This window comes from Aythya fuligula, chromosome Z (assembly GCF_009819795.1).
Source record: "Aythya fuligula isolate bAytFul2 chromosome Z, bAytFul2.pri, whole genome shotgun sequence".
NCBI lineage: Eukaryota > Metazoa > Chordata > Aves > Anseriformes > Anatidae > Aythya > Aythya fuligula.
This window is the reverse complement of record NC_045593.1, coordinates 43,244,886-43,271,207: the sequence shown is the minus strand read 5'-3', so window position 1 is coordinate 43,271,207 and position 26,322 is coordinate 43,244,886.

Genomic DNA, 26,322 nt, shown 5'->3' with positions numbered 1-26,322 from the left:
TAGCATCTTTAAGAATGTTTTAGCAGTTATTTTTGAATATTATTATTTATTTATTTATTTATTTATTTATTTATTTATTTATTTATTTTTCCTATCATCAACCTTAGGATTAGGTGTTAACTGGCCACATTATCACATTGCAACTTCGGTTATGATTATTTTTCCTTTTTAAAATTTTTTTTTTTCCCTGCTTTTTTTTTTTTTTTTTTTTTTTTTTTTTTTTTTTTAATGTATATTAAATATAAAGCTTTCTCTTTTGTTTTAAGTCATTAAAATTGCATGATGATGCAACATTATCTACAATATGTGTGGCTCAACATGCTTTATATTCAGGCTTACGTTGGTACCTTACATTTTGAATTGTTGGTACCTGGCCTTGATGCAGTAGCTCAATGATAACCACGGGTGGTAACCGAACACAGAAATAACTGCAAACTATTCCCAATGTTATTTCTTTGGTCACAACACTATCTTCACATTCAGTTGATGATCTGCAGTGAGTTGCAAGTCTTTGTCAGAAGTACTTTGTCAGAAGTACTGCTTTCTGTCACAGGAAGCTCTGATGTACAGAAGGTAGACACCTGTATTAGTCCAGGAGGACCTTGAATCCAGAACACTACGGAATGTAAAAACAGTTTGCATTATTTGTGTCTCTCTGTATGACATATGTATAACATATCACTGGTTCCACTCAGCTTAGAGTGTGGAGTGTTTTGTATCAATTCTCTGACTTCTTTTATATTGATCCTTCAATTTTAATGTTGTTAGTGAATTGATCAATAATGATTTTATGCCTTACATGAAACTGTTAAACAACTCTGGACCAATGGAACTCATCCAGAGGAACATCCGCTCAGCAAGGATTCCCTCTTACAAGTGTTTGTTCTAACACACTTTCTGCATAATGTTTTTATCTTATGCATATCCTATTGATTTCATATCAGTTTTGCTCCTTAGTCAAAACACTTTGTAATACCCTTCAGTTAAAATACCTTTCATATCCCTAACTGTATAACATCATCGCTTTCAGCAGTCAAGCTTACGGTTACTAATTTTTTTTCCTGTTAGCTTAAAATATATTTTCAATAAATCCATGTCTGTGGGCATTCATTAACTTCTCTTAACTCTTAAAGTCACAGCTGTTATCCACCATTCCAGTTGTCCACAATCTACACAAGCTGACAAGCTTCTAATTACCCTGGTCATCTTATTTCCTTTCTTTAAATATCGTCGCAGGATTAGTTTTTTTCAGTCCCCTAGAATTTTCCCAGCATTCCATAACACACAGACAGCTCAGATATTTTATACAATTCAGAATCTAAAACTTCAAACTTTAAAAACAAACACTTTAATATCTTACATCTTTCCGAAAGCATGAAAATAATATTTTTAGCTTTTTCTCAAATCTAGAATGGAAATATTTATATTATTATTAATATTATAATGATTATAATAATATTATAATATTTTAACACATAGTATAAATTATTAATGTTACTTATTAACATATGCAACAATAAATATTATATTACTTATATAATATTATATAATGTATTATATTATTCTTTTCATGTATTAGTGCACTCTAATAATGCTTTCATGATTCCCTTTAAACCCCAAGTACTTAAACACTCATTATTCTAAGTTCATGGAATCATAGAATCATGGAATATCCTGAGTTGGAAGGGACCCACAAGGATCATTGAATCTAACTCCTGGCTTGGGTGCAAACACCCCAAAATCAGACTCTATGTCCGAGAGCATTGTCCAAATAGTTCTTGAACTTCAGCAGGCATGCCTGAGGGGTTGGTAATGGGACAGGCACCACTGCCTGGGAGCCTGTCCCAGTGCCCCACAACCCAGTGCAACCACAACAGTGAAGAACCTTTCCCTAACACACAGCCTGACCCAGCTCCTGACCTGAGTCTGTCCCAGCTCCATGCCATTCCCTCGGGTCCTGTCCCCAGAGAGCAGAGCTCAGTGCCTCCTCGTCTCCTCCCTTTGTGAGGAGCTGCAGGCTGCCATGAGGCCTCCCCTCAGCCTACTCTGCTCGGGGCTGAACAAACCAAGGGACCTCAGTCACTCCTTATACATGTTCCTTTCTAGTCCTTTTGCCATCTTTGTTGCCATCATTTGGACACTAATAGGTTTATGTCCTTACATGGTAGTGCCCCAAACTGTACACAGTACTTGTGAGGCTGCACCAGCACAGAGCTGAGTGGGAGACTCTCTTCCCTCAACCTGCTGCCAGTGCTGTGTGTGATGCACCCCAGGGTATGGTTGACCCTTTTGGATGCCAGGGCACACAATTTACTTATAACCAACTCAGCATGACACATAGCTCCCAGATCCCTTTCCATGGGGCTGCTCTCTAACCTCTTGTCTCTCAGTTTGTACATATAGCCAGGTGCAAGATCTGGCACTTCCTTTTGTTGAAACTCATGTGTTTGGTGATTGCCCAGCCCTTTAATTTGGCAGGATATCACTGTAAGTTCTCTGTGCTTTCAAGGGAGTCCTAATTTAGTTACAACTGCAAACTCACCTCGTATGTCTCATCTGTGTGCCCGGCAAAATCATGGAGCAGATCATCCTGGAAACTATGCTAAGGCACTTGGGAAACAAAGAAGTGGTTCATGATAGCCAACATGGCTATATTAAGGGCAAATTATGCCTGAAAAATCTGGTGCTGTTCTACAATGGGGTTACAGAATTGGTGGATAGGGGAAGAGCAACTGACTTCATCTCCCTGGAATTGTGCAAAGCATTTGGCACTGTCTCCCATGATATCCTTGTCCCTAAACTGGAGAGACTTGTATCTAATGGATGGTCCATTTGATGGGTAAGGAATTGGCTGGTCATACTCAAAAAGTTGTGGTCAATGGCTTGATATCCAGGTGGAGACCAGTGATGAGTAGCATGCCTGAGGGGTTGGTAATGGGACAGGTGTTATTTAACATCTTTGTTGGCAACATGGACATTGGGATTGAGTGCACCCTCAGCAAGTTTGCCAGCTATGCCAAGCTGTGTGGTGGGGTCACCGTGCTGGAGGGAAGGGATGCCATCCAGAGGGACCTGGACAGGCTTGAGGTGGATCTGTGCAAAACTCATGGGGTTCAACAAGGCCAAGTGCAAGGTCCTGCACCTGCGTTGGGGCAATCCCAAGCACAAATACAGGCTGGGTGGAGAATGGATTTGAGAGCTGCCCTAACGAAACAAACGTGGAGGTATTGCTTGCTGAAAAAAACAAACATGTCTTTTCAATGTTTGTTTACAGCCCAGAAAGCCAACCTGTATCTTGGGCTGCATGAAAAGAAGCATGGCCAGCAAGTCAAGGGAGGTGATTCTCCCTCTCTACTTTGCTCTTGTGAGATTCCACTTGGACTACTAAGTTCATCTCTGGGGCCTAAATCATAGCAACAACATGCTCTTTCTAGAAAGTCTGTGGTGACCCAGACTGACTGCCCTGTCAAAAATGCAGCAGTTCAGGTCTCTGGATGCAGGGATGCCTGAGCCTGTTGCTGCCATCTGAGACAGAGACATCGTGCATGTGAGGTGTGAACAAGTGGGTGACCTGGACAGCCTGGTGGCAGAGCTCAAGGAAGAGGTGGAGAAGTTAAGGGCTATCAGGGAGTGTGAGTAGGAGACAGACTGGTGGAGCAACTCCCTGCTGAGCCTGACGGAAAGGCACCGGGGTGAGACACTGGCCCTCTGATAACATTTGTGACCCTTCTCTGTACACACCCACAGCCTTCTTCTCCTGGGTGCTCCAGACTTGGATGCCCCACAAGTGGAGCCTCACAAGGTGTCGTGGTTCCGCTCGAGTGGGCAGCTGAGCTCCACCACAGCCGCTCTCTCACTCCCCCTCTGCAAAGAGGAATGGGGAGAAAATATGTAAAAAGGGCTCAAGGGTTGAGATAAGGACGAGAAAATCACGCAATAATTATTGTAATGGGCAAAACAGACTCAGCATAAGAAGATAGTAAGATTTATTGCTCATTACTAACAAGCTAGAGAAGTGAGAAACAAAGGAAAGAAACCAAAAGCACCTTCCCCCATCCACCCTCTTCCACTTCCTCCCCCCCGAGCGGCACAGGGGAACGGGGAAATGGGGGTTATGGTCAGTCTACAGCACTTCTTCTCTGCCGCTCCTTTTCGGTCACTCTCGTCCCTTGTGCTGTGGGGTCCCACCCACGGGGTGCAGTCCTTGATGAACTGATCCAGCGTGGGCTTCCCACAGGCAGCAGCTCTTCCAGAACTCCTCCAGATATGGGTCCGTACCACAGGGTCCATCCCTCAGGAAAAAACTGCTCCAACCTGGCTCCCCTACGGGCAGCAGCTCCTGCCAGGTCACATGCTCCTGCGTGGTCTCCTCTCCACGGGCTACAGGTCCGGCCCGGAATCTGCTCTGGCAGGGGTCTTCCACAGGCAGCAGCCTCCGTCGGTGCAGGGCCACCTGCTCCACCGTGGTCTCCTCCACGGGCTGCAGCGTGGAACCCTGCTCCACTGTGGTACTCCATGGGCTGCAGGGGGACAGCCTGCTTCACCGTGGTCCTCACCACAGGCCACAGGGGACTTCTGCTCCTGCACCTGGAGCACCTCTCCCCCTCCTTCTACACTGACCTTGGCACCTGCAAGGCTGTTCCTCACTCCCTTCACTCTCCCAGCTGCTGTGTGGCGCAGCGTTTTTTTCCCTGTCTTAAATATGCTTTCACAGAGGCGCAAAACAACATCGCTTATTGGCTCAGCTCTGGAAGACAATGGGGCCCTTCCCAAACATGGGGCAGCTTCTAGATCTTTCTCACAGAAACCACCCCTATGGCCCCCTGCTACCAAAACCTTGCCACGTAAACCCACTACACAAGGACAGAGTCGAGGGGGACAGTCACCTCCCTCCATCTGCTGGCTGCTCCTCTTTTGTTGCAGCCCAGGATGCAGTTGGCCTTTTGGGCTGCTAGTGCACACTGCTAGCTCATGTCAAGCTTTTCATCCAACAGAACCTCCAAGTCCTTCCCTGTAGGACCGTTTCAATATACTTGTAGTTACTTCTTCTTTCAATACAATTATTTCTTCTTCTACTTTGTGCTCATGTCTGGGATTCCCCCAATCCAGCTGTAGCACCTTGTCCTTGGTCTTGTTGAACCTCATTAGGTCCACATGGGTCTACTTCTCAAGCTTGTCTAGGTCCTTTTGGACAGCTTTCCTTCCTTGTATTCCATCAACTGTACCACTCTGCATGATGTTATCTTCAAACTCTCTTGATAAAGTTATTAAAGAGAACCATTCCCAGGACAGACCTCTAAGGGACACCACTCATCACCAGTCTCCATGTGGACATGGAGACATATAGATGTAAGAAAGAAATTTGTGAGGCACTGGAAGAAATTGCTGAGAGAAGTGGTAGATGCCCCATCCCTGGAAATTTTCATGGATAGGTTGGATTTGAGTAACCTGGTCTTGTTGAAGGTGTCCCTGCCCATGGCAGGGGGATTAGAACTAGGTGACCCTTAGTGGTCCCTTACAACCTAAACCATTCCATGATTCTATGAAATCAAGCTTAAACTTTTCATGGTAAAATGAATTTCCAAGCATATTTTTCAGTTGGGTCTGATGGTATCTTTTTTTTTTTTTTTTTTTCTTTTTTTTCTTTTTTTTCCACTGTAGTGTACTAATATCTGTCTTCCCACTCTCTCACTGGGCTGGTGCTAAGTCACAGGAAAGAACTTTGTAGATCTCTTGATTCAGACTCAACAACAAAACCAAAAATAAAATACAAAATAGAGATAAAGCAGAATAATCAGTAGGTCGTTGAGTGGATATGATAGCACCAATAGAATTTCATTTTCTTATAATGAAGACCATGTTGTGCTATGTGGAAAAAGGAGTCTAATTGGCAGCATAATTAAACCATACACTGTTGACCTGGGATCTTTGTGGGCAGACCTGGGTATCTCTTCTCCTATGTAGCTATGTAGCTATGCATTTTCTTTATGTTTTACATGATGCCTAATAGCTTTTATTCAGGGTTGGACAACCTTTGAGAAAGAAATCCCTAGCTTTTGTAAATAGATCCTGCATTTCAGTAGCAGCATATTTACAGAAAATAACTTGAAGGACATGTTCCTTTAAAAAGTATTTCTCAGAAATGTGTTCAGATTTTTATTTATTTATTTGTTTATATATTTATTACTTTTTGGATGAAATTCACATAGGAAAAAAGAAATAGAATTTTTAACAGTTAAAAAAAAAAAAAAAAGTTAATCATGTACATTGTTTTCTTCTTTGCATTCTTCAAATACATCAGTAGAAAAAGTAAAACTGGGGAAAACGTAGGCCTGTTGCTGAATGGGGCATGTGCCCTGGTGACAAAGGACACTGAGAAGGCAGAGATGCCGAATGCCTTCTTCAGTCTTTACTATTAAGATCAGCCCTCAGGAATCTCAGGCCCTGCAGACAGGAGAAATCTGGAGAAAGAAGGAGTTTTTTTAGTTGAAGAGCCTTGGGTCAGAGATCATTTAGGCAAACTTGGTTTCCATGAATCCATGGGCCCTGATGGAACATACTGACAGGTGCTGAGGGAGCTGGCCAATGTTGTTGATAGGCCACTCTCCATCATCTTTGAAAGGTTGTGGAGAACAGGAGAGATGCCTGAGGACTGGAGGAAAGCCCATGTTGTGCCAGTCTTCAAAAAGGAGGACCCAGGCAACTACAGGGCAGTCAGCCTCACCTTTGTCCCTGGAAAAGTGATGGAGGAGCTCATCCTGGACGTTGTCTCCAAACATGTAGAGGACAAGAAGGTGATCAAGAATAGTCAGCATGGATTCAATAGTCAGCATGGATTCATCAAGGGGAAATCATGTTTAACAAATCTGATAGTCTTCTATGATGAGACAATGAGCTGGGTAGATGAAAGTGGTGGATATGGTCTACCTTGACTTCAGCAAGGCTTTTGACACTGTCTCCCAAAACATCCTCATAGGCAACTCCGGAAGTGTGGGCTAGATGAGTGGACTGTGAGGTGGTCTGATAACTGGCTGGGTGGCAGAGCTCAGAGGGTTGTGCTCAGTGGTTTGGTCTCATAGGCTGGTAGCTAGTGGTGTCCCCCAGGGATCAGTACTGGGTCCAGTATTCAACTTATTCATCAACAATCTGGACAATGGAACCGAGTACTTCCTCAGTGAGTTTGCTGATGACAGAAAGCTTGGAGGAGTGACTGATATCCCAGAGTGCTGTGCTGACATTCAGAGGGACCTTGACAGGCTGCAGTGGGGCTGAGAGGAACCTCATGAAGTTCAACAAAGGCAAGTTCAGGGTCCTGCACCTAGGGAGGAATAACCCCAAGCACCAGTACAGGCAGGGGGCTGGCTGGCTAGTGAGTCCCCTGCAAAGAGGGAACTGGGAGTCCTGGTGGACATCAGGCTGATGAGTCAGCAATGTGTCCTTTTGGACAGGAAGGCCAATGGTGTACTGGGGTGCATTTGGAAGACCGTTGCCAGCAGGTCTAGGGAGGTGATCTTCCCCCTCTACTCAGCCCTGGTGAGGCCACAAATGTGTCCAGTTCTGGGCTCCCCAATGCAAAAGGGACATGGAACTAGTGGAGCAAGTCCAGAGGAGGGCTATGAAGATGATTAGAGGACTGAAGCTCCTGTCATATGAGGACAGGCTGAGAGAACTGGGCCTGTTTAGCCTGGAAAAGACTGAGGGGTGTCCTCATGACTGTATATAAATATCTGAAAGGATGGTGTCAATAAGATGGAACCAGTCTCTTTTCAGTTGTGCTCAATGAGAGAACAGGAGGTAATGGACACAAACTGAAGTGTAGGAAGTTCCATTTGAATATGAGAGGGCACTTCTTCTCTGTGAAGGTGACAGAGCACTGGAACAGGTCACACAGAGAAGCTGTGGAGCCTTATTCTCTGGAGATATTTAAAACCCACCTTGATGCTATCCTGTACAATGTGTTCTGGGTGACCATGTTTGGCAGGGTTTTGGACTAGATGATCCTAAGAGGTCCCTTCCAACTTCAGCCATTCTGTGATTCTGTGGTTGTGACATATACATACAGTAAGTGATAAGAAAAGGGAATATGGCCTTAAGTTGTGCCAGGGGAGGTTTAGGTTGGATATTAGGAAAAATTTCTTCTCTGAAAGGGTTCTGATGTATTGAAACAGGCTATCCAGGAAAGCAGTTGAGTCACTATCCTTGGAGGTCTTCAAAAGGTGTGTAGATGTAGTGCTCAGTGACATGGTTTAATGGTGGAAGTGGAAGTGCTAGGTTAAAAGTTGGACTAGATATTGTAAAGGTCTTTTCCAATCTAAATGATTCTTTGATTCTGTGATTCTATATCCATATACATTGTTTAAACCTGTTTGCTTTTTCCTCAAAGGTAAACATTTTGAAAATCATCAGAAACCATTACTGACCGAACTTTTAAAATGGAAGCAATGAAACTGTATTACAAATGATGTCAAATAAGCAGTTAAACTTTTACATTAGGTAATACATTTTACATTACATACTATCTGCATACTACATACTACCTATGTACTACATACTACCTACATACTACGATACTTCTACATTACTAAATATGTGTAAAGCAGATCACTGGAATACATGTATATATAAAGGAAACTATTGCTCTTGAAAGGCAATAGAAAGTTATGCATATATGCATGCATATGCATGTAAGCACTTAACACAAGTGTAATGGAAAAATAGCTTGAATTAATTGCAGTTTATGAATCTGCAAATTAATAGGTGGCAGAAAACACATTTTAACACAAACATACATTAGAATAAAACTATTTTGTGAATCTATAATCAGACTGATGAACTGCTTATATTAACAGCTTTAAATTTTGATTGATTTTATGTGAAAGAGCTATTAAACTGAGAGCTAGTTAGTTTTCCTCTTACCACATGTAACTTTAAAAAAGTATTTTACTATAAGTGTAACTTTTAGAGAATTTTGGAACATGTATAGCAGAACACAAGTTTTCTTCTCCATAGTATCACTACTTTTTTATTTTTCTACATTACATATTGTTCTATTTCTAGTTAATTATTACATTCGTAACACATAAACATGATGTAAAAAATATTAGGGAAACAATATGACGTTTTGGACAACTAGTAGACTTTGAGACAAAAGTCTTATCACCCATCCTGACATACTAATGCAGAATTCTTGGAGAGTACTACATCAGTTCAATTAGTATTATTTTCAGTGGTATAAAGTGAAAATAGTCTGTTTTTGTGTAAATGAACTGTAGAAGGGCTAAAAAAAATATAAAAATAAAAAATTATATTCAGAGGATAGTGAGTTTGTAAGTACTTATATATTCTGATCACTCTTCCACATATTTTAAACATTAGATCTTTGAATCTAATTATGAATTTAAAACAAAGAACACTAGTTTGGAGGTAGATTAGGTAAGTAAGGTGTAAGTGGTGTGATTGTCTTTTGTCTGGTGACAAAATGGTGATCTGAGACAGCCAGCATGGCTTCACCAACAGCAAATCATGCCTGACTAAACTTGGCTTTCTATGATGGAGTGACTACATCGGCTGATAAGGGAAGACCAACCGATCTTGTCTACCTGGACTTTTCCAACGAATTTGATACAGTCCCACATGACATCCTGATCTCCAAATCAAAAATATAGGGATTTGAAGGGTGGATCATTCAATGGATAAGCAAATGACTTGATGGTTGCACCCAGAGAGTAGTGATCAATGGCTCTGTGTCCAAGTGGAGGCTAATGATGAGTGGTGTACCTCAGAAGTCTGTCTTCTGTCCGGTACTGTTCAATATCTTTATCAACAACATGGATAGTGGGAATGAGCACACCCTCAGCAAATTTACAAATGACACCAAGTTGAGTGGTGCAGTTGATACTGTGGCAAGAAGGAATGCCATCCAAAGCGACCTGAACAAGTTACATAAGTGGGCCCACGTGGGCCAACAAGGCCAAGCGCAAGGTGCTGCATCTGGCTCAGGGCAATCTCAGACATGAGAACAGACTGTGAGAAAAACTCATTGATAGCAGCCCTACGAAGAAAAACTTGGGAGTTCTGGTGGACAAAAAGCTTGACATGAGCCAGCAGTGTGCACTTGCTAGCCCAGAAGGCCAACTGCATCCTGGGCTGCAACAAAGTGTTCTATAAAGGAGCAGCCAACAGGCTGAGGCACCTCTACTCTGCCCTTGTGAGGCTCCACTTGGAGTGCTGCATCCAAGTCTGGGGCCCCCAGCACAAGACCCACCACAAGTGGGTCTTTTAAAGCAGGTCCAGAGGAGTGCCCAAAAGATGATCAAGGGGCTGGAGCATCTCTCCTGTGGAGAAAGGCTGAGAGGAGAGAGCTGGGACTGTACAGCCTGGAGAAGGCTCCAGGGAGACCTCATTGTGGCTTTTTAATATTTAAAGGGGGCTTACAGAAAAGGCAGAGGGCAACTTTTTGCTCAATCAGATAATGGTAGAACAAGAATTTAAACTAATGAGGAGAGATTTAGATTAGAGGATAGGAGGAAATTCTTCACTCAGAGGGTGGTAAGGCACTGGAACAGGTTGCCCAGAGATGCTGTGGATGCACCATCCCTGGAGGTGTTCAGGGCCAGCTTAGATGAGGCTCTGGGCAACCTGATCTACTGGGTGGCATTTAGAGGTTGGAACTAGATTATCTTTAAAGTCCCTTCCAACTCAAGCCATTCCATGAGGATTCTGTGATGATTTCTGTATTTGTACTGAGATTGTGTCAAGTTGTTTCAGGAATAACATATACTTCTAGACATATTATAAATACCTAGTGAAAAGAGTTCCCCATGCCCATAAAACTTCAAAATTCTTACAGCCTGACTGCTTCAGAGCCTGTGAAAAAGAAACAGATAAGAGTTTACCTTATTTGAACCTATGACCACTCCTTGTGTTTTCTCCTCCAAAATGGCTAGATAAATCTGATTATATTACCTATGGTAACATGTTATGTCTCTTCTCCAGTATAACACATATATCACAAAAGATTGCTTAAGAATTCAGCTTTTTCTTTTTTGTTAAATGATCTCTGAACCATCTGTTTTCTGAGAGTATTCATTATTTCAACATAAATGCTTCATGTGAACATATCTGCCCAAGGGTTGATTGCAAATTATGTACTCTTGTTACTGTACTTCTCTGAGTATTTTTTATTAATTATTTGTATTGTGTGACTAAATCATATGAGTTACATGGCATTGTTTCTGCTTGGCAATTCTGTGACTGAGGAAAACCTTCATAATATAGGAGGCAGATCATTTCAGCATGAATACGAAATCCCCAAACAAATATCATTTTTTTCACATGTAAGTGAATATTTTTATGAAGAACATTAATTCCTCAATACTCTCTTAAACAACAGTCTCTTCAAAGTATGCATTTGTTGCATAACCAAAAGGGTAAACACCAGCCTGCGTCTTGCCCAAGCCAAAACCAGTCAATTTTTGGCCATGAATATGCTTTTTCATTACTCTATTCATCTTTGGTCTTCACTTTAAAATAAATAAATAAATAAATAAATAAATAAATAAATAAAATGTTAAGAAAACGGTAAACACTACAATTTCTAAGTCAGAATGCAGATAAATACAAGGCAAGAAAAACTGTTCATAATGATAATACAACTAACATTAAGCTCTTCGACTCCATACAAAAGTATTAGACTATTCATTTTTTTCATTTATAATGAGAATGCAAGAGGAACATTGAAGTCCTTTATCTTAATAAGCTGCATGATTTGAAGAGATGCTAGAGACAGTATTGACAGTAAATGACCCATCAACTTCATTATCCTGGAGAAGATTGTTACTGGTAGGATTAGAAAGCAATAGACAAGTTTGGATTGGTCTACGTAACTAAGAATTTACAATATTCCCTACGTGTTTTGGTATTTAAATGACATTTATCTAATACCATTGGAAGATGCAACTCTTCAGAGTAGGTCCTTGCATCTCAAGAAACACATACAAAGAAATTGAATTCTGCTCAAATAACCAGGAGACTCAGATATAGCCTGAAAGGCAGCCTTCAAAATATCACACCTCTAATCTCCACATTCACAGAAGCCTATATGCAAGTCTTGTGTGGTCAGGGCATTATTTCTTTGGGGAATCATTGTCAGTCTGTGAGGCAAACTAAGGGAGGGAAAAAACATGTGCCAATCCACAAATATCATAGAAAAATACCATCGGGTTATTCCTTAAGTGTAAATATTGGCACTGTTATAGCTTAATTCCTACAGAGTATCTTCCATAAGTTAGTTTGATTTCCTTGTGAGGCTAAGGGTGACACATGGACTAACAGAAACAGCTTAGGAATGCAATCAATGAGCCATGCTTTAGTTTTAAAGACAGGCTTTCAAATTCACACTGAAAAATCTCTTCGAGTACTCAAGATGACTTTTCTTTAGCACATTTTTCTGGATAGCTACCCAGCATTGAACAGCTAACAAATATCTTAGCAAAATAGCTGTTCCTTTCCCCCACATCACGGGGAGCTAATCACCAGCTTAGGACAGAACCCTAAAGTCACTATGGATCAGATCTACAGCACTCCTACATAATTTTTTGTCAAACTGGAATCTACATTGTCTTGGTTATTGTACTGGGTCTGGCTGGGATGGAGTTAATTTTCCCTGCAGCAGCCCATACAGTGCTGTGCTCTGCACTTGTAGCTAGAACAGCATTGTATCACACCAGTGTTTTATCTATTACTGTGCAGAGATGGCACATAATCCAGACTCCCTCCTACCCCCTCAAAGGCTGTAGGCTGGGAGTGGGCAAGATGTGACATCACTATGGCAGCTGACCTAACCGGACCAAAAGCATAGTCCATACCATATGTCACACTCAGCAATAAAAGCTAGGGAATGAAAAGGAGAAGGAGAAGGGGGGACTCTCCTTATGAAGACGTCTGTCATCCGTAACAGCTACATGCACTCATAATCATGAAATCATGTAGGTATTTCTTCCCAGGATGTGATGAAACATCACTAGCTCATGTGTGTTTTTTTTTTTTTTTCCCTCTTTACTTCTGCTTTTCTTGTTTTGTTTTGTTTTCCCCTCTTTTCTTTCCCTTTAATTAAATTATCCTTATCTCAACACCTCAGTTTTTTTCTGTCCAGTGTGCTTTCTTCTACCCCTGTTCTTTTGAAGAAGGAGCGATTGTGGTGGAATTCAGCTAATCAGCAGTGTAAAACCACCACAAGGATGATTTTATTTCTTAAAATCACGTTGAAACATCTAAACAGCATGAGTGAGCCACACTCAGATAGAGCATCTGAGGAAAGGAAAACAAGTATCTAGAATTTTGTTAGAGGAAAACATGTCATTCCAATCCCACAACCTGAGAGACATGAGGCTGCTGCAGCATCATGACCCCGGCTCCAACCAGCAAAGAGATCAAAAGGGTTTTCCCAATAGGCACATACAAAGAGACCACATATATACTTTTATATATACATGTAGCTGGCCCATGGTCTGACACATGGAGCACCCACATCAACATTAACAGTAGCCTGGCTGAGCAGGACCAAGGTCTACTAGTAAGAATGTATATACACATATACAATCAGGATCAAACAGTCCGCCCAATAGCCATTCCTGGATCCAGTCTCCCCAGCTGGCAGCACATCAACATACACAAACCCACTACAGTTACTGATAAAGACCTACAGACAGACAGGCACACAGCCATGGACACACACAGAGATGCAGAGTAAGACAGGGCTCACCTGGTACCATAGCAGACCCCTGTACACTTTCACCCTTACAGCTAGTCAGGTGCTCTCACATCCAGAGCTGGCTTTTAAGATACCCACTCACCGTTTTCTTGAAGGCCACATCTGGTCACCAGCTGGTCTAGCATGAATTTCACTGTCACACACTCATACACCCATACAGATGCCATGGGCACAGAGCCCTCCCACCACTTTCGGACTCTGGTTTCTTTGTATAGCCCCATACAGACACAGAAACGCATATACACACTGAATACAGTGTCCCCCAGGAAACAGTTACAAAGGCATTTCATAAGATATGGGATGCATGGCAAGACAAGCATACCAACCACACCACTAATGGTCCCCAGACATTGGCCAGCCCTTTTTATCCAATTATCCCTCTATTTTCCAACACTTCTTCCTCCCTAAATCACTTAGGTCCATCTCTTTTCCCACCTTCAGTTCCTTCTCTAAATATACCATAGTAAGTTCTGTGCTATCCTGAAATACTCTTCTACTGCATCTCATAACACATCCCAGGCCTTTGGACAGCAACCTTCCTTATTCTGAAAGATGACCCAAAGAGCTGCTCTGGGTGACTCATCTCAGTGGGTTTCACACCTGGGCATGAAACTTTTCTGGAGCAGAGGTAGGATTTTGATGGATAGATGTCTCCTGTGACAGTTTTGATGGACTGATGGCTCCTGCTATGTAGCCAGCAGGGTATTATTTGTTTTGCTAAGTATACCGACATTGTCTCCTTAGTGGGTGTGCAGAGGAGCTTTTATTACATAACTTATCAAAGTTTATTCCATTCATCAATCATAGTTCAATAGTTTGTATTAGTGTTACCCACCAAATAGTAGCTAGTATTTCCTTGGTCATATTTTCCAGAGAGAGTATTTGAGTGTTTTGAAAGCTTTAAATGGTAGTTCAAAGTGAAATATAAAGATATAGAAGTGTTTTTTAGTCCAATGTCTATTTTCACAAGATAGTTTATCCTTGAGAGTTATCTGGTCTCATTAGATATGGTTATTCCTTTGAAATGCTTGACTAAAATTCAGTTACTGTTCAGATCTGTACTCTGAGTTTGTCAGAAGTAGATCACGCCTGACAAAAAACTTATGCTTTGTGTGTCTTTCCAGCAGACAAGTTATAGTGATACTGAACTGCTACTGAACAGTTGGTGCTGAATAGGTACCAGATATTTCTAAATTTAAGGTCAGGCTGCTGATTGTAAATACAGCACTTCTTTTTTAAAAGATTTATAGCTTGATTTGATGCTAACAATAATAGAGCAATTTCATGCTCCAGTTTAAGTAAAACTCTAACCAAAAAAAAAAAATCTACAGAAACTTTTCATTAAAGTTAGTGATTTTTTGATCTGTTTTTGATTTATTTTATTTATTTATTTTTTTAATCAGTTCATTGCAATTCTATTCTAAATCCCTCTTACCTGGATAACCAAGGTCAACACTAAAAATCAAACAAATAATTTTCTTTGGTGAGCAGAAAGATCTTCCAATAATACAGATATCACTATACTTTTTTCCTTTTACAATGTTTTACATTTTGTTATAAGTATCATAACTTTTTACATTTTATATTTTTTTCAGTGTTTAAAAAATTTGAAAATTTGCACTCATGTAGTCAGCATAGGCCTTTATACTTACATCTTTGCCTGAAGTAGACTCACATCTTTTAATTTTAAACATCTCACAACTGTAGGTCATATTAAATATGGTAGAACTTTCTACTGAAATACACAAATATATGCTAATCAATGCCAAATGTTATATTGAGCATAACTCAACAACATCATGCAAAAGCAGATGAAGTCTCAACACAGAGTTAGATTCAAGCTCCTTAGCAGTGCTGATAAAGTCCTGCATGAGATGTCCAGAAGATGTGTAGACTGATCTATAGACTGAAGTTTTTGGAATTTGTGAAGTGGAAAATTCCACAAACACAATAAAAGAAAAAATTGAAAGGGTGTGAGTATCATTTTCCATGTATAGGGTTCAAAATCATTTCCTTTGGCCCCCAAATATGAATGAATTAATGAAATAATATGAAATGAATAAATGAAACAAAGAAAATCTCTCATAACCCTAATAGAGTTTTCATTTATTTCTGTATGAGCTAACACAACTTTTATTCTGGGTCAATAATGAATTGCACTTTGTTCTAACATTCTTTGTTCTAATATTCTAAAATATTAGTGTGATGCTGAAAAATGAACTGGATTTCCATTCTGACTTGTTTTAGTTTTCCTACCACAGTTTTCACAAATGAACACTAACACTCTTTCTCCTGATCTATGAATCATACCTAGAAGCTAGTATCTTACATCTGGTGAAAATACCAGCTTTTATTTATGGAGTACCATTGCTGATGACACTGTTTTTGTGCATTCCATCTCACACTAGTTACCTCTAAGGTAAAACACAATACATGATATTCGTAATGTAATATCATACAAGAACTGTTGTATATATTTAGCAATATTTAGGATGTGCTTACTTATGAAGTACAACAAAAACCTTATTGACAATAGCAGTACTCACAAATAAAAAACAGAATACAAAAGAATAGAATAGAATAATAAAATAAAATAAAATAAAATAAAATAAAATAAAATAAAATAAAATAAAATAAAATAATAAAAAAATAAAATATACTCCCAAGTTTTGTCCTACTGAAGAATTAAGAAGCAGGATATTCTTCTTTCCTTGTTAAGCTTTGGCTAGGCCAAGTAGGTTTTGGTCTTTTAATCCACCTACAGCCTTTTCAGAAATCCAGTATAATAAAACTAATCTTCCTTTAAAGAGACTTCCTCTGCTGTTATTTAAAACATTGTACTACTCACCAAGTAGTACATGAAGCATAACTGATTTTCTAGTCATGTAGAATTGTTGTTATATGGAAATATTCTGCAGAAGGAATGCTTTTAGCTAATACTTTTTCAGCAAGGTCCCAGTAAAACAAATAATTGTATTTTTCAATATCATATACCACATCAGTTAAGAAATATTGCCAGGTGCCTAAATGATTCAACAGCTGGATATATGCAGCATCTGCTTGTGTTTGTGTGCCTCTATATTAGGTAGAAAACAATGGTCTCCAAGATGCAAAAAAACTTCTGGCCAAGCACTGTGAAGGAGTGAAGGAGTGACTGTAATCACAGAGCCTGTCATATTGTTCACAATTTCTCCTTTACAATAAATGAAATAAAATATTTAATAACACATCAAGACAATCTATTTCAGCAACACTGGAAGTTTTTTATATACAAACCTTTTACTCTCTCCAGTTCAGATTCACAGTTCAGGTTATAACTAGTTCTCTTCAAAGTCTGTCTGTTTATTACTAGCATTTTACTGAAAACTCATATTATTTTTATCTGAATTAAACATATTACTCAATTAATTGCTCTGATATTTATTTATTTATTTAATGTATGATCTTCTTGATACTCCCAATAAGAAAAATTGAAATTCTTGAAACTCATTCAAAAATGAGTGCTGATGGTCTCTAATCTCTCTACAGAATACTAAGTACCTGGATTACAACACTCTGTACAAACGATGATGTATGATTGCCCTGAAAGCTTTGGTTCTCTTAAACCAGAATAACCTTTTAGTTTATACCAGCAGATCTAAGTAGTACCTTCCTAAATGGCAACAACAACAACAACAATAATAATAATAATAACAACAATTCCATATTAAAAATGAACAGTGCTTACAGTGTTTATAGTGTGCTTCAAAATGTTCTAATATTACATTGTTATTTTCATTTCTCAAACAAAAAAGGAAAGCAGCCTAATAGACAAACAATAGATTTTCAAGAATACCAAATTCTTCTGGTTGTATATCAAGATATCATTTCTATTCACTACCCAATAAATTTCAAGAAAATCATGCAAAGTTTACACTTCCACTACAGGAAGGTTAAAATCTACTTAATTTACTTACATTCAGACACTCAGAATTCCCGAGTAATGGGGATGAATATTATACTGAATTCTGTCTGGTTGTCTTTGCAACCAATTATTATTATATATTATGCAAAGTTAAGGTGATCAAAAAATTACATGAATATACACCAAATATGGTCCAATACCTTAAAGACTAATTATTTAGAGTGCATGCATTATCTGTCTGCATTTGCACAAAGAATGTCAGCTTTGTGCAGATTGTGAATTCTGTGGAGATAGCCATCTTTGAAATCACATCAGAAACCTCTTGTCGAGGAGGAAGACTTTTTTTTCTTATGGTGTGACTCCCAAGACAGTGCATACGTGGCATGCCAGATAAAAAGAGATATCACCAAAGCATACAGCTGAGCAGTAATTTTATAAAAAGGAATTTACTGCTGAAATTATTCACTGATGAATTAGAAACCTTAGACTGATTTTACAATGTGTTGTGCTATAGACTTAGTAATAGAGAAAAAAAAGTAATCCCAGCAAAATATTGAAGCAATATCTCCTCACTGCTGGTACTAGTCACAGATGACTTTCCTCTACAGATTTAAGTACTTGAAGAGATAAAGAGTTTATTCAAATGATATCAAATATAACACAGTAAAAAGGTTATTCTGAATAAAAAATGTTTAATGCAAACAAGATAATATTTTAAGCCAACAAAAACCACAGTTCCAAATATATCATAACAGAACAACAAGAAAAGTCATCTTTCCAAATCTACATTAGAAAGTTTTCCCAAAAATGAACAGTTTGTATTCTACGTGTTAAAATAGGTTTGGTAATTTTAAGAAAGATATCAATGTTATCACTTTTCTAATGTTCACAAGGCCAAGCAGAAAAGAATAAAAAAATAAAACCTGTAAAGAGTGTTTCTGGAAAGTATTGTGCCACTCCTTGTCCCATCTTCTTTCATAAATTCAAGATGATGCCAGGAAATGTATCTCTCCCTATGGTCACAGCATCTGAGAAAAACATACTATGCTTCCCCACAACCTGAAAGCTTCTGAAGTTTTTTCTTGCCCTGTTTAATCATGCAGAGGTAACATAGAGTTTGATATGGTCACATCATGACACAACTTAGTAGAAAGCTGGGATAAAATGGTCACGTCACTCTTGATGAGATCAATCATTCAGTTTTGTTTCCCTTATGAAGTTGTCATTGTTGTGTTTTTGGGACTCTTTATTACCTTTTTGTATCAGAACTCAAGGTTCCCATACAGAGAGATCTGGAAATTCAAATCTTCTTCATTCAGCTGTCCTGCTACTTTATGTTATGTATGATGAATGAGAAACCTAAGATTTATTTCTCTTCCTTGAAATTGAACATGATCAATGTATGAAAATAAAACATGGATATGTATGTAAGATAATTTGGCAGGGCAGAAAATGAAGGATTTTATGTATGTTCAAAATAGTGAAATTATATATATATATGTATATATATATATATATATATTTATTAGTTCTCCATTAAAGCATATTTAGAGATTAAATATACTTACAGATTAAATATTCTTACCTTCTGCTGTGTGAAGATTTACATCAAAATACTCTGCTGTTTTAGACATACAAACTAATATTCTTGTAGCTCTGTGAACAGAACTGTTTGCAGGTAGCTGTGTGATGTCAAAGAGGTCAAATTTGTGTTTCATTTTGCAGCCAATTATATCTTCACAATTGGTTTCAAAGCAATGAAATTACAACCAGAAATTGCTTTTCCAAAGCTGCAAAGAAACGAAGTTTTTACTCTAAAAGTCAGTGATTCTACCACTTAGAAGTCCCAGAGGCTTTGCTTGCCAACTTAGTTGAGAATTTCAGGAAATCCTTGACTCTACAAATTCTGCAGACAGAAGCAGCATTAAGCATCACATGAACTTGAATGATTTGCCTTCTTAGACACATTGAACATCTTCTTGTGAATCACTAAAAGTCTGACATAATAAGGAGTTTCTTTTCAATACTGCTAAAAGCACCAGTAATATTTTACTGATTATTCTGGAAAAGACTTTTTTTGTTTGTTTGTTTATTTGTTTGTTTGCTTGCTTATTAGTTTAAGACAATGAACTTTTGTATTCATGTTTAGTGATACACATGTATCAATAAAACTTGTGTGTAATATTTATCATATTTCAATATGATATATATATCAATATTTATCATTTATCATATACTAAGAAGAGGTGTACTTATTTTCTTAAAACACTGTAAAAAATATGAAGCTGATTACCTAAAAATACTTATCAATAAAACTTGAACTCTTCTTAATTAGAACAATGTCTTGTACACTTCTTAATTATTTGTCTGAATAATTATCCACATATCCACTCTCTACCATTGTTAAAATAATCTTTTCCAAATGCATATAGCTCTTTCCATTTAAGTGCTGAAATATATGCAGGTGTATAACCAAAAAGAATGGAAAAGTCAGACTTCCTGACAACAAAGAAGTATATAGAAAAAGATAATCACCTTTTCCCCTAGAAACTAGAAAATGTCTTAGGACAGGCTTCAAAAGAAAGTCAAAGAACTCTAATTTATACTGTCACAGTGATGTGTCCAACACAATTTTTCAGATTTGCTCTCTTGATGCTTTTGCCTTCTCCTTTTTTTGAAATTATCCCTTTTCTCAAAATTTTTCAACTTTTTTGAAATTATCCCTTTAACATAGAACTCCTCACTATCTCCAGTTTTCTTGAAAGGTTTTCCATCAGAACCCATTCTTGGGCCTGAACTTGTCCTTCAAGCTTTTGATTTGTCTTTACAATCCATTAAATTTCTCACTTCCCTTTAAAACTAACACAGTTTTGATTTATCTTTGGAAAATTTTGGAAGTACTTTTGAAACATCCAAGTTCACTGAAATAGCCTTATTAGGCTTTCTTCTGTTGCATGGGTTGAAGTCAGTGGTAGCACAAATTCAGAAGCAATAGATCTATCAAGATGCCTAAAGAAAGAAGAAAAGTAGCTAGATAGTCAGCAATCTGAAAAGGATAAATAAAAGTCATCAGACTTCTTCCTATCCCAGAACACACAAAAAAAATTTTGATCAGTTTGCAGCAGGAGGAGTTTGGAAGCTAAACTTATAGTTTGTTCTGGGGCAAAAGAGCAGTGTGCAGAGCAGCATGTAAGTAATTTTTGGATTACCTAACCCACCTGATCTCTATTTTCTTTATTTATATTCCATCAGATGATATTTGATGTTCATTTAACTTATTCTCCACTTCTTTCACTCTACGTAATTCAAGCTACTACTCATGTCCCAGTTTACCTGTTTCTGAATCACTACTAAAATTGGCTGTTAAATACTCCCTCTTAGTTCATCCATCTTAAGAATCTCATTAGAAATCATCAGAGGCTCCATAGTGCTCAGCATTGTATTTTCTTTCCACATTTACTATATGGCAGTTACCAACCACAACAGGTCAGAAATACAAGTCATTTAGGAAGATTGTTCATCTTGTCTTAAAATACCAACTCATGATACTGTTCCCTGCTGAGACAGTGATTAGCATTTTTAGCCAGAGGTCACAGAAAGAGGAGCATGAATAACAATATTGCCCTTACTGTTATGCTGCTGATCTCTTGAATCACACCAACAAGAAATGTATCATAGTTTAGGGGTCCAGAACCCCTACCCTCCACAGATTCTGGGCAGAGACACCTCCCACTGGACCAAGGGGCTCAAAGGCCTGTAGTGGGTTTATGTGGCAAGGTTTTGGTAGCAGGGGGCCATAGGGGTGGTTTCTGTGAGAAAGATCTAGAAGCTGCCCCATGTTTGGGAAGGGCCCCATTGTTTTCCAGATCTGAGCCAATAAGCGATGTTGTTTTGCGCCTCTGTGAAAGCATATTTAAGACAGGGAAAAAAACGCTGCGCCACACAGCAGCTGGGAGAGTGAAGGGAGTGAGGAACAGCCTTGCAGGTGCCAAGGTCAGTGTAGAAGGAGGGGGAGAGGTGCTCCAGGTGCAGGAGCAGAAGTCCCCTGTGGCCTGTGGTGAGGACCACGGTGAAGCAGGCTGTCCCCCTGCAGCCCATGGAGTACCACAGTGGAGCAGGGTTCCACGCTGCAGCCCGTGGAGGAGACCACGGTGGAGCAGGTGGCCCTGCACCGACGGAGGCTGCTGCCTGTGGAAGACCCCTGCCAGAGCAGATTCCGGGCCGGACCTGTAGCCCGTGGAGAGGAGACCATGCAGGAGCAGGTGACCTGGCAGGAGCTGCTGCCTGTAGGGGAGCCAGGTTGGAGCAGTTTTCTCCTGAGGGATGGACCCTGTGGTACGGACCCATATCTGGAGCAGTTCTGGAAGAGCTGCTGCCTGTGGGAAGCCCACGCTGGATCAGTTCATCAAGGACTGCACCCCGTGGGTGGGACCCCACAGCACAAGGGACGAGAGTGACCGAGAAGGGGCGGCAGAGAAGAAGTGCTGTAGACTGACCATAACCCCCATTTCCCCGTTCCCCTGTGCCGCTCGGGGGGAGGAAGTGGAAGAGGGTGGATGGGGGAAGGTGCTTTTGGTTTCTTTCCTTTGTTTCTCACTTCTCTAGCTTGTTAGTAATGAGCAATAAATCTTACTATCTTCTTATGCTGAATCTGTTTTGCCCATTACAATAATTATTGCGTGATTTTCTCATCCTTATCTCAACCCTTGAGCCCTTTTTACATATTTTCTCCCCATTCCTCTTTGCAGAGGGGGAGTGAGAGAGCGGCTGTGGTGGAGCTCAGCTGCCCACTCAAGCGGAACCATGACAAGCCACTTGCAACCTGGCCTTGAACACTGACAGGGACATGGGAATCAACAGTTTATCTGGGCAAAATGTCCCAGTGTTTGACCACCTTCACAATTAAGAATTTATTCCAAATCTCTAATCCAAATCTACACTCTGTTAGTTTAAAGCCATTCCCCCTTGTCCTGTCTCTATGTTCCCTGACAAAGAATCCCTCCCTAGCTTATTTGTAGGCCCCTTTAGGTGATGGAAGGCAGCTGTAAGGTCTCCCCCGAGCCTTCTCTTCTTCATGCTAAACAACCTCAATTCTCTGCCTGTTTTTGTAGATGAGGTACTCCAGGCTCCTCTGATCATCCCCTTGGCCCTTCTCTGGACTGACTCCAGCAGGTCCATCTCTTTCTTATGCTGGGGACCCCAGGGCTGAACATAGCACTCCAGGTGGGGTGTCACAAGAGCGGTGTAGGGGGAGAGAATCTTTTCTTATTAGAAAATAAGAGTGCTAGCTACTCTTATTTTGATGCAGTCAAAGAAACAGTTGACTTTCTGGGCTGCAAGCACACATCGCTGGCTCATTCTGAGACTGTCATCCACCAGTTCCCCCATGTCCTTCTCTACAGTGCTGCTCTCAATCCACTCGTTGCCCAGCCTTTCTTCATGTTTGGGATTTCCCTGACCCAAGGACAATCTTCACAGTTCCTACCATCTGGAAAGTAAGAATACTGATTATACCTACATAATTGAAGCTTTTTTGAAAAAATGAGTTCTATCTCCTGTTCTGAGCTACTTCCATCAGCTGTATCAGTTATCATTTTTACCTCTCTTATACACCCAAATACTTAATCCTAAGAACAGCAGTGTTGCCTAATTTCTATTCTTAATTTTGTTGTCTCTGGCTAGGAATATGTACACAGAGATTTTAATTTCTCACAGCCATATGCTCTCTATCATTGCCACCTACATCTAAGAGATATTTTATCATTTAATGGCCTTATTTTCAACAGAGGTGAACACCTGCATATTCCCTCAAATCAGAACATTGCATACAGCACTATTTGGCTACTTGTCCTCTCATTTTTTCTTAATTGTTGGGGGCATATCATGGGAGACTTTAAATAACCTCAACACCTTATTTTTGTTCACCATTATCATCTGATGTTTTTGTATTATAGTTGTTTTGTTTTGTTTTCCTTAACTTTTAAGATTTTCAATGCTGTCAATAATTACCTTTCTTTCTGGACTCTAGAGTGCATTTCAAACCTCTTTTGTCCTTAATCATAAAATCATAGAATGGCTTGGGTTGGAAGGGACTTCATAGACTATCTTGTTCCAACCCCCCTGCCATGGGCAGGGACATCACCCAATAGATCAGGTTGCTCAGAGCCTCATCTAAGCTGGTCTTGAACACCTCCAGGGATGGTGCATCTACAGCATCTCTGGGCAACCTGTTCCAGTGCCTCACCACCCTCTGACTGAATAATTTCCTCCTAACTTCTAATCTAAATCTCTCCTACTTTAGTTTAAAAGCATTCCTCCTTATCATGTCATTATGCGATTGAAAAAACAGAGTTGCTCTCCATCTTTTTTGTAAGTCCCCTTCCAGTACTGAAAGGTTTCAGTGAGGTCCCCCCAGAGCCTTCCCTTCTTTAGGTTTAACTGGCCCAGCTCTCTCAGCCTTTCTCCACAGGAGAGGTGCTCCAGCCCCTTGATCGTCTTTCTGGCACTCCTCTGGACCTGCTTTACAAGACTCAAATCTTTCTTGTGTGGGGGCCCGAGACATGGATGCAGCACTCCAAGTGGAGCCTCACAAGGGCAGAGTAGAGGGGTACAACCATGCCCGACAATCTGCTGACCACTCCTCTTTTGTTGCAGCCCAGGATGCAGTTGGCCTTCCGGGCTGCAAGTGCACACTGCTGGCTCATGTCAAGCTTTTCACCAACCAGAACCCCCAAGTCCTTCCCTGCAGGGCTGCACTCAATGAATTCTCCCATGTCTGGGTTTTCTCTGGCCCAGGTACAGCAGCTTGTGCTTAACCTTGTTGAACCTCAATAGGTTCACATAGGCCCACTTATACAACGTGTTCAGGTCCCTTTGGATGACATTCTTTCCTTCTATTGCATCAACCATACCACTCAACTTGCTGTCATCTGTAAATATGCTGAGGGTGCACTCAATGCCACTATCTATGTTGTTGATAAAGATATTGAATGGTACTGGTCAGAGGACAGACTCCTGAGGTATAACACTCATCACCAACCTCCACTTGGACACAGAGCCATTGACCACCACTCTCTGGGTGTGATCTTATTCATCCATCTCCAATTTGGAGACCAGAATGTCATGTCGGACTATGTCAAAGGCCTTCCAGAAGTCCAGGTAAATGAGATTGTTCAGTCTTCCCTTGTTAACTAATGCACTCACTCCATCATAGAAAGCCACTAGAAAGCCATTATTGGTCAGGCATAATTTGCTCTTGGTGAAGCCATGCTGGCTATCTCAGATCACCTTCTCTTCTTCCATATGCCTTGGCATTGCTTCGAGGAGGATATGTTCCATGATCTTACCAGCCACAGAGGTGAGGCTCAGCAATCTATAGTTGCCCGGATCCTCCTTTCTACTGAGTACTGCTGTTAAAGACAATAAAAAATGTTATTACAAACAGTAAAAAATGTTATTACAAATTCCTAAACAAGAAAAGGAGGTCTAAGGAAAATCTCCATCCTTTATTGGATGTGAGGGGAAATAGTGAAAAGTGATGAGGAAAAGGCTGAAGTAGTCAAAGACTTATTTGCCTCAGACTTTAGAAACAAGAACAGTTGTTCTCCAGGTACCTAGTTCCCCAAGAAGTACTAGTAGATGGCGACAGGGAGGGGGACTAGTAGAAAGGGAACAGGACTAATAGATAAGGAGCAGAATGAAGCCCTCATAATCCACGAGAAAATGTTTAATGGCCTGATAAACCACTTAAACATATGCAAGTTTATGGGGTCGGATGTGATCCACCCAATGGTACTGAGAGAGCTGGTGGAAGTGCTCACCAGGATGCTTTGCATCAGTTATTAGCAGTCCTGGCTATCAGGGAAGGTCCCAGTCAACTGGCAGCTAGCAAATGTGATCCCCATCTACAAGAAGGGCTGGAAGGAGGATGCAGGCAGTCCGACCTCAGTACTGGGGAAGTTCATGGGGCAGATTATCTTGAGTGCCATCATGCGGCAGCTACAGAGCTGTCAGGCAATCAGGCCCAGTCAGCATGAGTTTATGAAAAGTAGGTCCAGCTTAATCAGCTTGATCTCCTACAACAAGGTGACATGTTAAGTGGACAAGTGAATGGCTGTGGATATTGTCCACCTAGACTTCAGTAAAGCTTTTGACACTGTTTCCCACAGCATTCTCCTGGATAAACTGCTTGATCATGGCTTCAATAAGTGTGTGCTTTGCTGGGTTAAAAGCAGCCTCTGTGGCTGGAAGAGACATGGTGAATGGAGTTAAATGCACCTGGAGGCCCATCACAAGTATTGTTCCCCAGAGCCCAGTATTGGGGCCAATTATCTTCAATTACTTTATCAATGATCTGGATGAAGGCATCAAGTGTACCCTTAGTAAGTTCACAGACAACACCAAGTTGGGCGTGAGTATTGACCTGACTGAAGGTAGGAAGTGTCTAGAGAGGGTCTGGACAGGCTGGATTGATGAGGTGAGGCCAACTGTATGAGGTTCAATAAAGCTAAGTGCTGTGTTCTGCTCTTGGGGCACAATAACCCCATACAACACTACAGGCTGTGGGAAAAGTGATTGTAAGTATTTGAAAGATTGAAGATAAGATTGAAAGTATTTCACTCTGGTGTGGCCACACCTCAAATACCGT